Below are 13355 nucleotides of genomic sequence, written 5' to 3'. Positions count from 1 at the left end.
AGATGCTGGGTCTGGAAGGGAACTTCAGAATTTAGAATATCAGGGACAGCTAAGTGGTGTAGTAGAGAGAGAGAGCACTGGTCCTAGAGGCAGAAGGATCTGAGTTCAAATTGTGTCTCAGAGTTCAAATCGTGTCTCAGACACTTAATAATTACCTAGCTGTGTGACCTTGGTCAAGTCATGGAACCCCATTGCCTTGAAAAAAAACTAAAAAAAAGAGAGAATTTAGAATATTGGAGGGGAAGGGATTATAGGAAGATAAATTTAGAATTGAAAAGAACTATGTCATTAAATTCAAACCCCTCATTTTATGGATGAGGTTAAGTGATTTCTCCAGGATCATCCAACTTTGAACCCAGGTAAAATGAGGGGTTTGAATTCAATGACTTTTTCAGTTCTTTTCAGTTCTAAACTCAGATCACATTTTTTTAAAAATCTCTATAGATATAGCTTCAGAGTCAGGAATATAATCAAGACCTTTTAACATCTTATCACTCCTCTTAAACATGCCAGCTTCAAGAGCTCATACAAGAACTCCACCCCCAACCTTGGCTTCCTTGATTTCAGCTCCCAATGGTTTGAGTCTAGGTCTCCTCTGTTACTCTGGCTTTCTGCATGCCTAGGACATCCTGGGGCTGGGCCTGGCAAAGCCTTAAGATCATGGGGCTAGCTAAAGCTGAATTTTGTGGCCATTTTGTTAAAATTCCTTCATTCTAGACATGATAAATTCAAGCCCAGAGAGGTAAAATAAATTGTTTCATCATCATCATCATCATCATCATCATCATTATCCTCCTCATTATCATGGCATCTCCTATATGCCAGATGCTGAACTTTGTCATTCAGTCATTTTTTAGTCATGTCCCCTTCATGACCCCATTACTATGACACACTGCCCATTTAGGGTTTTCTTGCTGAAGATACTAGAGTGATTTGCCATTTCTTTCTCCAGTTTATTTTATAAATGAGGAAATTGGGACAAATAGGGTTGTGACTTGCCCAGCTCACACAAATAATAAGTAACTGAGGTCACAGGTCTGGCACTCTATCCACTGTGCCATCTAGCCATCCCCAGACATGATGCCAAATGCTTTACAAATATTCTTTTTTATTATTATTATTATTACAACTTTGAGAGAAAGATGCTATTATTATCCTCATTTTTGCTGATGAGGAAACTATAGCAAATAGAGATTGATGATTTATCCAAGGTCACACAGTTAGAAAAGGTCTGTCTGAGGTCACATTTGAATTCAGGACTTCCTAACCCCAGACTCACTCTGTCCATTGGGTCACCTAATGACTCTTAGGTGCTAAGACTCCTTTCAACCCTTCAACATTGCCCTATTGCAACTTATCAAAATTTCTTTTTTTTTTAGGTTTTTGCAAGGTAGTGGCTTGTCCAAGGCCACACAGCTAGGTAATTATTAAGTGTCTGAGGTCATATTTGAACTCAGGTCCTCCTGACTCCAGGGCCAGTGCTTTATCCACTGTGCCACCTAGCCGCCCCAACTTATCAAAATTTCTAATGTGATTTAAATTCTAAAAATGGAGCTAAATGGTATTTTAGAGTTTATTTAGTTCAAATGCATCATTGTAGAGATGAAAAAAGCAAGGTCCAGGTGTCCAGGTGATACTAACCTTCCTCTTCCAACTGAGCTCCAGGCTACTAAGGTGTCAATACTAAGGTATTAAATAATGAATTACCAAGTTGGCTTCAAACAAAGAGGTTGCTGACTTTTTTGTGACCTTAAGTGAAATCCAACCTTTGGGGACCATCCTCATGTCATCATTCTTCTTGAATGGCCTTCCTAGAGATCAGATGATCCTTTCATCTGCTCAGCCCAAGCCAGTATATTGGTTTTTCTGGGTAGGTGAGGTCTTCCTTTTCCTATCTTTACAAACCTACAAAAAGGATAATTTTCTAATAAGCTAGCAAAGAGGTACACTGAATGAATGTCTTCCTTGAGAGACATTTTAATAGATTACAGTTTTTGGAGGAATTATGGGAAGATGGTAAAGTAGATCAGAAAATTCCAAGATCTTCAGATTTCTTCTATAGACAAGACAAAATAGTACCTGAGAGTGAACATAGAGAGGTAAAACTAAGCAAGAGCTGGAGCAGAGCAGTGGTCCTCTAAGAGACAACCAAAGACCTGAGGAAAGATCCTAGGGACTGAGGTTCAGCCTGAGTGAAGAGCAAAACTCCCAGGCTATCTCCCCAAAACAACAAACAAACCCTATGGGCAGCTAGGTTGGGAGATAGCCGTAGCCTCAGTCACTGGAATTCTCACCTCACAGATGGCTGGGGAGTCAGACATCTGAGCGGGGGAAGACTGAAGGATCTTCTGCTGCTGAGGGATGCCAGATCCAGTTGTGCTGTCAAGTCAAGATCCTGGGCTGCTAATGAGGGTGAGGGAATTAACACACCCCAAGTGCAGAAGCAGTAGGGAGGGGATGATTCTGCTTGTGGCACTTACAGGTGAACTAAGCTCCTGGTTTCTATTCCAGGTCAGGGGGAAGAACTGAAGATTATAGCCATTGTCCTCAGGGAGTAGAAGCATTCCCAGCATAATATAACTGAGTGCCCCAGCTGTGACATGGAAGGGGAAAGGAGTGCTGAGGTTTAGTCCTGGAGAAAGGCCAGAAAAATAACAGCAAGAAGGACCTGAGGCCATCCCTCACCCATCCCCCACACCCCAGGACTAATGGTGATTATGATAACAAGCTGCTAAAATAAAAATGAGTAAGCAAAGGAGGAAGAACCTAACCATAGACATCTTTAGAGGAGGTTATGAAAGCAAAAAACAAAAAGCAATGTCAAATGAGAATTATTGGAGAACTTAAAAGGGACTTTTAAAATCAAGAAAGAGAGATTGAGTAAAAAAATAAGAAAAAAATTAAGAACTATCCTAGAAAAAACCAAGAAGATTATGAAAAGATCAACTAATTAGAAAAAGAGATCTAGAATCTTAAGGAAGAAAACAACTCCTTGAAAACTAGAACTGGACAAGAGGAAGTGAATGATGTTATAAAATGCCAAGAAATAATAAAAAAAATAAAAAGAATGAAAAGAAAAGAAAAGAAAAGAAAAAAGAATGTGAAACATCTCATAAAGATCATCCAGTTTTGAACCCAGGTCTTTTTGACTCCAAATCTAGTGTCCTACTCACTACTGAGGAGCAGTGTGTCATAGTGAATAAGAAAAACAACTGTTTTTCATAAAAAACCCAACTGATCTGAAGTATAGCTCAAGAAGAGAAAATATAAGAATTAACAAACTACCTAAAAGCTACAATCAGAAGAATCTTAGTACATATTATAAGAAATAATTAAAGAAAACTGCCCTGAAGGGAAAAATAGATATAGGAAAAAATCCACCAGTCACCACCTGAAAGAGATCCCAGGATGAAAACCTATAGGAATATCATAGCCAAATTTCAAAACTCCCAGGTTAAGGAGAAAATATTATGAACAGGGACAGCTAGATGGTGCAATGAATAGAGCACTGGTCCTGGAATCAGATTCAAATCTAGCCTCAGATACTTAATACTTATTGAGCAAGTCACTTAAGCCCATTGCCTTGCAAAAAAAAAATCAAAACATGTTTTGTTTAAACAAAAATATGAGCAACAAGAAAAACAATTCAAATACTATAGAACCACAATTACAAATACATAAGACCTAGCAGCTGCTATATTATTGGAACCCTACTCTCATCAGATCTGGGTTGAAGAGGAAACAACATATACATCTAGAAGAATATAAAAGTCTTCTAAATGTATAAAGAAATAAGAGGCTGAGGAAACAGGATGAGGGGCATGATTAAAAGGGTGAGTAGATTAAAATTTATGAGGATGGGGGGAGAAAAAGTGGAAGAGACCTTTAGAGGAGTGGAAAGAATAAACAATAGGAGGGTTTGGAGAGAGTATAAGGGAGAGATTCTTTAAAAGAGCATGGAATGGGTTAGAAGTAAACTAGAGCAAGAATAGGGTATAAAAAGAGAGTTTGAGATCAATAGTGAAGAAAAATATAATGGAGACAAATACACAAATAGTGTAGTGGAATGTGAATGGGAGGAATTCACCCATAAAACAGAAATGGATAGTAGAATGGATTAAAAATCAGAATCTGCCAATATGCTGCTTATAAAAACACATTAAAAATGAAAGATACACAAAGAGTTAAAAGAAAGGTCTGGTGTACAAAATGCCTCAGTCATTGCAAAACAGAAAAGGAAGAGTAGCAATCATGATATTCAACAAAGTCAAAGCTGAAATAGATTTGATTAAAAGAGATAAATAGGGAAACTACATTATGATAAAAAAAATACCAAAGATAATGAAGCAATACCAATTCTAAACTTAAATACACCAAATGCCATAGCATCTAAATTTTAAAAGTTAAATGAAATACAGATGGAAACAGATAGCAGTACTATAAAAGTGGTAGACTTTGATTTTCCCCTCTCAGAACTAAACAAATCTAACCAAAAAATAAATAAAAAGAAGTTAAGGAAATGAATAGAATTTTAGATATCTGGAGAGAATTGAATGGAAATAGAAAAAAATAACCTTTTTCTCAGTGGCACATGGTACCTTTACAAAGACTGACTATATATTAGGGCACAAAAAATTTATAACTAAAAAGCAGAGAAACTCAATGCTTCCTTTATAAACCACAATGCAATAAAATTACATTTAAAAGGACATTGGAAATAGGAAAAAAAAAACTCATTTGAAATAAAAAATCTAATCTTAAAGAATGTAAGAATTATAGTACAAATAATGTAAAAAATTGTAATTCCATTAAAGAAAATAACAATAATTAAACAACATATCAAAACCTATGGGAAACAGTACAAGTAGCAAATAGAAAAGAGAAAGAGGAGACCAGTGAATTGGGTATTTGATTAAAAAAATTAGAAAAAAAATAATAAATTCCCAATTGAACACTAAATTGAAAATCCAAAAAATTAAAGGTGAATTAATAAAATTGCATGTAAGAAAAAATTGAATCAATAAATAAAAGTAGGAGTTGAAAAATCTATAAAAGAGATAAGCCATTTTAATATATTTTAGAGAATAAAACCAAATTAGTAGCAACAAAAATCAAAAAGATGAATGTACCACTAAAGAAGATGAAATCAAAGCAATTATAAGAAATTATTTTGCCCAATTATATGCCAATAAATTTAAGAACTTAAGTGAAAAAAGAAGAATAATCACAAAAACACAAACTGCCTAGATTGACAGAAGAGGAAATAGAATATCTAAATAGACCCATTTTATAAAAAAGGAATTTAGCAGGCCATAAATGAGCTCCCTAAAAAAAAAAGATGGACTTGCAAGAGAATTATATCAGACATTTAAAGACCAAATAATTCAAATATTAAATAAACTATTTGAAATAAAAGGCAAGGAAGGGGTCCTACCTATCAAAATCTTTTAAGAAACCAATATGATACTGCTATCTAAAAGTAAAAATAGAGAAAGAAAATTATAGGCTAATCTTATTAATGAATATAGATGCAAAAATCCTAAATAAAATACTAGCTAAAAGATTACAGTCAACAATATATTACAAAGATTATATATATGACCAAGTATTCATTCCAAGAAGACAGGGAATGCTTAATATAAGGAAAACTAACAACAAATGATTATATCAATTAAAAATCACAATAATTTCAAATAGATGCAGAGAAAGCATTTGATAAAGAACAACACTCAATTCTATTAGACATACTTGAAAGTATATGCATAAATGGACTTTTCCTTAAGTTGATAAAAGTATCTGCCAAAAACCATCGGCGAGCATTATTTGTAATTAGGATAAGCTAGAAGTCTTTCTAGTAAGTTCAGTGTAAAACAAGGATCCCCACTGTCACCAATATTATTCAATATTATCTAGCAGTAGCAATAAGAGAAGAAAAAGAAATAGATTAAATCAAAATAGGGAATGAGATAATGAAACTCTTTTTGCAGATGATATGATGAAATACTTGGAAAATCCTAAAGACTCAACTAAAAATGAACTGAAATAATTAATAATTTTAGCAAAGTAGCAAGATATAAACTAAACCTACATAAATCATCAGCATTCTTATCATCAATAGGATCCTGCAAAAAGAGATAGCTAGATACTGCATTTAAAATAACTGAAGACATTAACTGGTAATACACCTACTGGAATTTCTATGAACAAAACCATGAAATACAAATAAAATCATATTTAAATAAATGAATTCATTGTTCATGGGTAAAGAGGATCAATGTAATAAAAATGACAAGTTTACCAAAATTAATCTATATATTCCATGTCATCCTATTTAAATTACCAAAAATTATTTTACTGAACTACAAAAAAAAATAAATTCATTTGGAAAAACAAAAGATAAAGATTATCAAAGGAGCTTATGGGAAAAACTGTAAAGATTGGAGATTTAGCATCACCAGATCTTAAACTCTATTATAGGGCAGTAATTATCAAAACTATCTGGTACTGACTAAGAAATAAAAAGGTAGGTACAATCTATAGCAGCAATCAAATATAATAATCTAGTATTTGACAAGTTTAAAACTTAAGTTTTGGGGATAAGAATTCATTATTTGGCAAAAATTGTTGCAAAAACTGGAAAGCAGTCTGGCAGAAATTGAGCATTGACCAAAATCTTAACACCATTTACCAAGGGAAGGTCAAAATGAATACATGACCTAGCTATGAAGGAAATATTACAAGAAAAATCTGAAGAACATGGCACATCTTATCTATCAGATTTATAGATAGATAAATAATTTGTGAACAACAAGAGATAGCATTGGGAGATGTGTAAATGGAAATTCTGTTTACATTAAATCGAAAAAGCTTTATACAAATAAAATCAATGTAGCCAAGATCAGAAGGAAAACAGAAAACTCGGGGGGGGGGGGGTGTTTATAGAAAGTTTCTCAGAAAAAGGTCTTATCTTTCAAATATATAAAGAACTTTGTCACTCTATAAAAATGAAAGTCATTCCCCAATTGATAACTGGCAAGAGAATATGAACAATTTTCTGATGAAAAAATCATAATATAATCATATAGAAATACTATAAATCATTATTGATTAGAGAAATGCAATTTAAAACAACCTCGAGATACATTTTATACCACTAAAATGATAGAAGTGAAAGGTGATAAAGGTTGGAGAAGATGTGGAAAAATTTGGTTCGTAATTCATTGTTGGTAGATCTATGAGCTAATTCAACCATTTTGGAAAGAGATTTGAAATGATGCCCAAAGAGTTATTAATCTGCCTTTACCCTATGACCCAGCAATATCACTATTAGATCTATTTCCCAAGATGATCAGGGGAAAAGGATAAAAACAAACCCTATATGGTCTTTTTTCCTCCCTTAATGTTTTATTTTTTTTCCAATTGCATACAATGGTAGTTTTTACCAATCATTTGTTTTTGCAAGGTTTTGAGTTTTACATTTTTCTTCCTCCTTCCCTTCCCTCCCCCTCTCCTGACAGAAAGCAATCTGATATAGGTTCTACTTTTATAACCATGCTAAACATAGATCCATATTGATCATATTATGAGAGAAGAATCAGATCCAAATGGAAGAAAGAGAACATTAGAGAAAAATGGCATAATACATAAGACAACTTTTAAAAATTGAAGCTAATAATCTTTGGTTTTCATTTAAACTCCACAACTCCTTCTCTGGTTGGTACTTTTCTATCTCAAGTCTTTTAAAATTGTCTTTGATTATTGACTTGCTGAAATGAATGAGTCCATCATGGTTGATCATCACTCCTTGTTGTTGTTAGTGTGTATAATGTTCTTCTGAGAATCTACACGTTCTAAAATATTTATAGGAGCTTTCTTTATGGTGGCAAAGAACTGGAAATTGGGGGGATGCCCATCAGCTGGGGTATAGCTAAACAAACTGAGATATATGTTCATGATGGAATATTACTCTGCTATAAGAAATGATGAGCCCAGTGATTTTAGAAAAACATACAATCCTCCACAAAATAATCGAGTTAGATGAGCAGAAACAAGAGAACATTGTATACAGTTTTAAGAACAACTTTGAGCAACTAAGTCATTATATTATGGATATCCAATTTAACTGCAAATATTCTATGATGGAACATGCTGTTTGAATCTAGAAAATGAATGGAATATTTAAATACATATGTAAGTAAATACATTTAAATACATATGTAAGTTGCATGATAACTTTGCTGTATATTTGAAAGGAATAGAAAATTATACTTGATGAATTTTCAGTTTCAGGTATGATCCTGGTTTTTTTTTTAATCCCACTTTGTTAAGATGTTTTATTTCTTATATTCAGAATAAAATAAAATTTTAAAAATAGATTACAATTTTCTAGCTCTAAAGCACTTTTTTTCAAAACCACCCTGTGAGGGGAGGAAAATAGCATGGTCAGTCTAGAACTTGAATGCCTTCTGGTCCAATCCTCTTGATTTACAGATGAGAAAACTGAGACCCAGAGAGATTAATTGATTTGCTCAAGGTTGCACAGTCAGGGACAGAAGTAGGATCTGAACCCAGGTCTTCTGACTCCAGAGTCAGTGTTCTTCCTGTCATACAAACTGATTCCTTGTACAAATATTATCATCCCTATTTTAAAAGTAAGGAAGCTGGGGCGGCTAGGTGGCACAGTGAATAAAGTACCAGCCCTGGAGTCAGGAATACCTGAGTTCAAATCCGGCCTCAGACACTTAATAATTACCTAGCTGTGTGGCCTTGGGCAAGTCACTTAACCCCATTTGCCTTGCAAAAACCTAATTAAAAAAAGTAAGGAAACTGAGGCAGAAGGGGGAGTTTAAGAGGCTTTAAATGACCCTTGGAACTTGAACCTAGGTCTTCTGACTAGTCCAGTGCTTTATCTACTTCATAAGAATGTCTTTCTTTCCTTCACTATCATGAAAGATAGCAAGCAGTCCTAAATACTCCCTAGCACTTTTTCCAAAATAAAGTCCATTGAGTCTCAAATATTTTGGTCTTAGGGCCCCCATTTTGATCTTAAAAATTAATGATTCCAAAGAGGTTTCATTTATATGGGTTATATCTATCTATATCTACAATAGTAGAAATTAAAAAAATTTAGTATTATTAGGAAAAGAGTTCTGATATCATGGCTCCCCTAAAAGGATCTAGGAGAACTCCATGGTCTCTGTAACATATTTGAAAATAATGAAAAGAACACTAGATTTTTAATCAAAGACCTTACTGCTTATATAAACTTGAGATAATCACTTCCTCTCAGGTCTCAGTTTCTTTATTCTTCAGGTAGGTGCTGAAAGGAATAGAGTCCCTGGCCTGAAGTCAGGAATACAAGCTCCAATTATTATGATTTTTCTCACTTTTTTAAAGAGTTATAGAGATAAAGGGAAGTTTAGAGGATATTTTCAGTTGTGTCTGAGCCTTTGTGACCCAATTTGAGGTTTTCTTGGCAAAAATACTAGAGTAGTTTGCCATTTCCTCCTTCCATTTTATAAATGAGAAAACTGAGGCAGACATGATTATGTGACATGTCCAGAGTCACATATAGCTAGTAAATATCTGAAGCCAGATTTGAACTCATAAAAATGAGTCTTTCTGACTGCAAATCTAGTATTCTTTTCTGTTTTCAAAATGTGTTCCAAAGACCATGAGGGTCCCCTAGATCCTTGCAGGAAGTCTAGATCAAAACTCTTTTATTAATAATACTAAAATATTGGACATGAATGAAATACCTGAACAATAATAATAATTACAATGATGATCATGGATGAGCTATGATAAAGATCATAAAGGTGATGATGATGATGATAATGAAGAATAGTTGATGGTGGGATGATATTTAGATGAAGATTATGTTAATAATGAGAAGAGGGGATCAGGGATGATAATGGAAAATGGAGGATTATAATGGCAATCCAACATTCAACTAGGGGCCTCTTCCAAAGTGGATGGAAGGCAAAATAGAAGCAAGTGATATGTTCATTGAAATTAATATATTCTGAATTCTCCAATTTTATCAGCTTCAATAATCAATCATCAACACACATTTGTTAAGCTCTATGCCCCTGATAAATATACTTTATATAAGTAGCAAGAATGAAACAACCTCCACTCAAACAGTCTTATAATGGAAAAGAAGGAATGAAACAAGTATTTATTAACTGTTTACTATGTACAAGTCACTAGACATAAGTTTACATATATATGTATATATGTCATAAATATCAAGAAAATAGATATAGTCATTAAATACATCTTAATGATAGTTGTTTAGTCATTTTGTTCAGTTATGTTCAACCCTTTGTGATCCTTTTTTTTGAGGGTATTCTTGACAAAGATATTAGAGTGATCTGTCATTTTTTCCTTCAGCTCCTTTTATGGATGAGGAAACTGAAGCAGAATTAAATGACTTTGCCTAGGGTCACTCAAGTGTCTGAGGCACATTTGAACTCAGGTCTCCCTAACTCCAGGGAAGGTACTCTATGCAGCCCTCTTAATGATAAGAAAAGTCCAAACATAGAATGGACTGCCTCAATAAGTAGTGAGTATCATTTTTAGAACATATTCAAGTAGAGGCCACTTATGAAGGTTTTATAGAAGAAATTCTTATTTCTGACTGTGAGAATGGATTATATTGTTCACCCCCCCTTTCTTAATATAAATTTCATTTTTTATTATGAACCCAATTCACATCAACAAACTCAACAAACTACAAAAAAAAGAACAAAAAAGAGGATCACACATGATACTATGAACTACTATGTACTGTTTTTTTAAGCTTTGGTTTATTTATTTATTTATTTTTGCAAGGCAAATGGGGTTAAGTGGCTTGCCCAAGGCCACACAACTAGGTAATTATTAAGTGTCTGAGACTGGATTTGAACCCAGGTACTCCTGACTCCAGGGCCGGTGCTTTATCCACTATACCACCTAGCCACCCCCATACTGTTTTTTTTTTAAAGCGGTTGTATTGATTATATTTAGAGAGATCGTCTAGCATAGTGGATAGAAAGCTGGCCTCTGCCACAGGAAAAGTTGAGTTCAAGTCTTGATTCTGGCACATACTTTCCCATTTTATTAGCTATAGCAACCAATCAACATGCATTTATTAAGTATTTAGATGACTAAGGCACTGGGGATATAAATATAAAAAAAATGAAACAATCCCTACTCAGAAGAAGTTTATATTACAAGAAGGAATGAAGAAAGGAAGGAAAGGAGGAAGGGAGGAAGAGAGGGAACATTTATGAAGCTATTTTTTTTTTTTTTTAGTTTTTGCAAGGCAATGGGGTTAAGTGGCTTGCCCAAGGCCACACAGCTAGGTGATTATTAAGTGTCTGAGGTTAGGATTTGAACTCAAGTACTCCTGACTCCAGGGCCAGTGCTCTATCCACTGTGCCACCTAGCCGCCCCCATGAAGCTATTATTAAACCTCTCAGGCAACCCTTTAAAAACTTTCTATAGATGAACTAATTATTCTGTTTCTACTATCAGAATTTGAATTTTCCTAAGAAGCCCCTTATTTCCCTATTTTCACTATAAACTGAAGTGAGCAGAGCCAGAAGAATGATTTACATATTTCCAATCATGAATCAGGAGAATGATGATGAAATATTTTTAGAAAGATTTTATTTATTTTGAATTTTACATTTCCCCCCTAATCTGGCTTCCCTCCCCTCACCCCCACAATGAAATATTTTTATAAGGCACAGATGAAGTTGTAGATCCAAAAACAATGTTAGAGTACCTGTTCTCCCCCAACCTTATCAACAATTGTCTTTTTTTCCCCTTTTGTGCTCTTTGCCTGTCCGAGTAGTATGATGTGTTTTTAATTTGCATTTCTTTCATTATTAGTGGTTTGGAGCATATTTTTTCATATAATTGATAGCTTTCATTTCTTTCTTTTTTTTTAGCTTTTGCAAGGCAGTGGGGTTAAGTGACTTGCCCAAAGTCACACAGCTAGATAATTATTCAGTGTCTGAGATCATATATGAACTCAGGTCCTCCTGACTCCAGGGCCAGTGATCTCTCCACTGCGCCACCTAGCTGCACCCATTTCTTCTTTTTTTAAAAATTTTTTTTGTTCCTATCTTTAGGTCATTTACCTACCAGGCAATGACTTTTTTTTTTTTTAGATTTTTCAAGGCAATGGGTTTAAGTGGTTTGCCCAAGGCCACACAGCTTATTAAGTGTCTGAGGTTGGATTTGAACCCAGGTACTCCTGTCTCCAAGGCTGGTGCTCTATCCACTGCACCACCTAGCCACCCCTGGGAATGACTTTTGATAGTGTGCCTTTTCCCTGCATATATTGAATATCAGACCTTTGAGAAATTTGTAGCAAAAAATTTTCCCTATTAAATGTTTCCTTTCTAATTCTAACTCATTGATTTTTTTTGTCCTATAAGGGGCTTTTTTTTAAATCTAGGATTTTATGATTTAACATATACTCATTTGACATTCACAATATTTGTCTCATTTGACCTTTCTAGTAGCCCTTCACAATAGCCAGCAGGTGTTACAGTCCTCATTTGGCAATTGAGGAGCAAATTAGTAACAAAGCCAAGACTATAACCCAAATTCCTGACTTCTATCCAGTGATCTTTCTATCACCCTGGAGAAGTCACTCAGAGGTCACTAACATGTCCCTGGGCTAAGAACAAAGCATCTCTGGTAACCTGAAGACAGCAACCTGTCCCTCTGGCAGGTGCATTTCCCTTGTTTATAAGCCCTGGGACAACTTAATTGGAAAAGATAGGCTGAGGCTACTCCCATCTCCCTGGGAAGTCATAAAGGGCATCTGTATTATAGGCTCCAGATGTAATTACCTAATGATGCCCTTATCTGCTACCTGGAAATACAGTGGGTCAGCAGAACACTGTCCCTTCTCACAGGGGGATATTGGGGTTTCAGGAACTTATATGGAGTTAAGACTTGCAGCTGCTGTTGCATCTATAGGAAAATATATTTCCTGATATGGTTATCTCAGTAATGTTTAATTTCCACATCCCTTTACAAATTTCTGTCTGATATTCAAGAAATACAGGGAAATGGAACACTACCAAAAGTCATTCCCTGGTAGACAAATGGTCTAATGATAGGAACAAGTAATTTTTAAAAAGAATGAAATCTGTCAATATTTTGAAAAAATGCTCCAAACCACTAATAATAAAAGAAATGCAAATTAAAACACAGAACAACCCAGTGAGTTAGATAATGTAAATGTGAGTTAGATAATATCATTATCCTTTTTTTATAAAAAGGGGGAACTAAGTTTCATGGAAGAAATGGGACTTAGCCAAGGACCACCACAAATGTCAGAATCATAGTTT

The sequence above is a fragment of the Macrotis lagotis genome, chromosome 4, assembly GCF_037893015.1.
Source record: "Macrotis lagotis isolate mMagLag1 chromosome 4, bilby.v1.9.chrom.fasta, whole genome shotgun sequence".
Taxonomy (NCBI): Eukaryota; Metazoa; Chordata; class Mammalia; order Peramelemorphia; family Peramelidae; genus Macrotis; species Macrotis lagotis.
The sequence above is the reverse complement of the archived record's forward strand: the minus strand, read 5'-3'. Positions refer to the sequence as shown.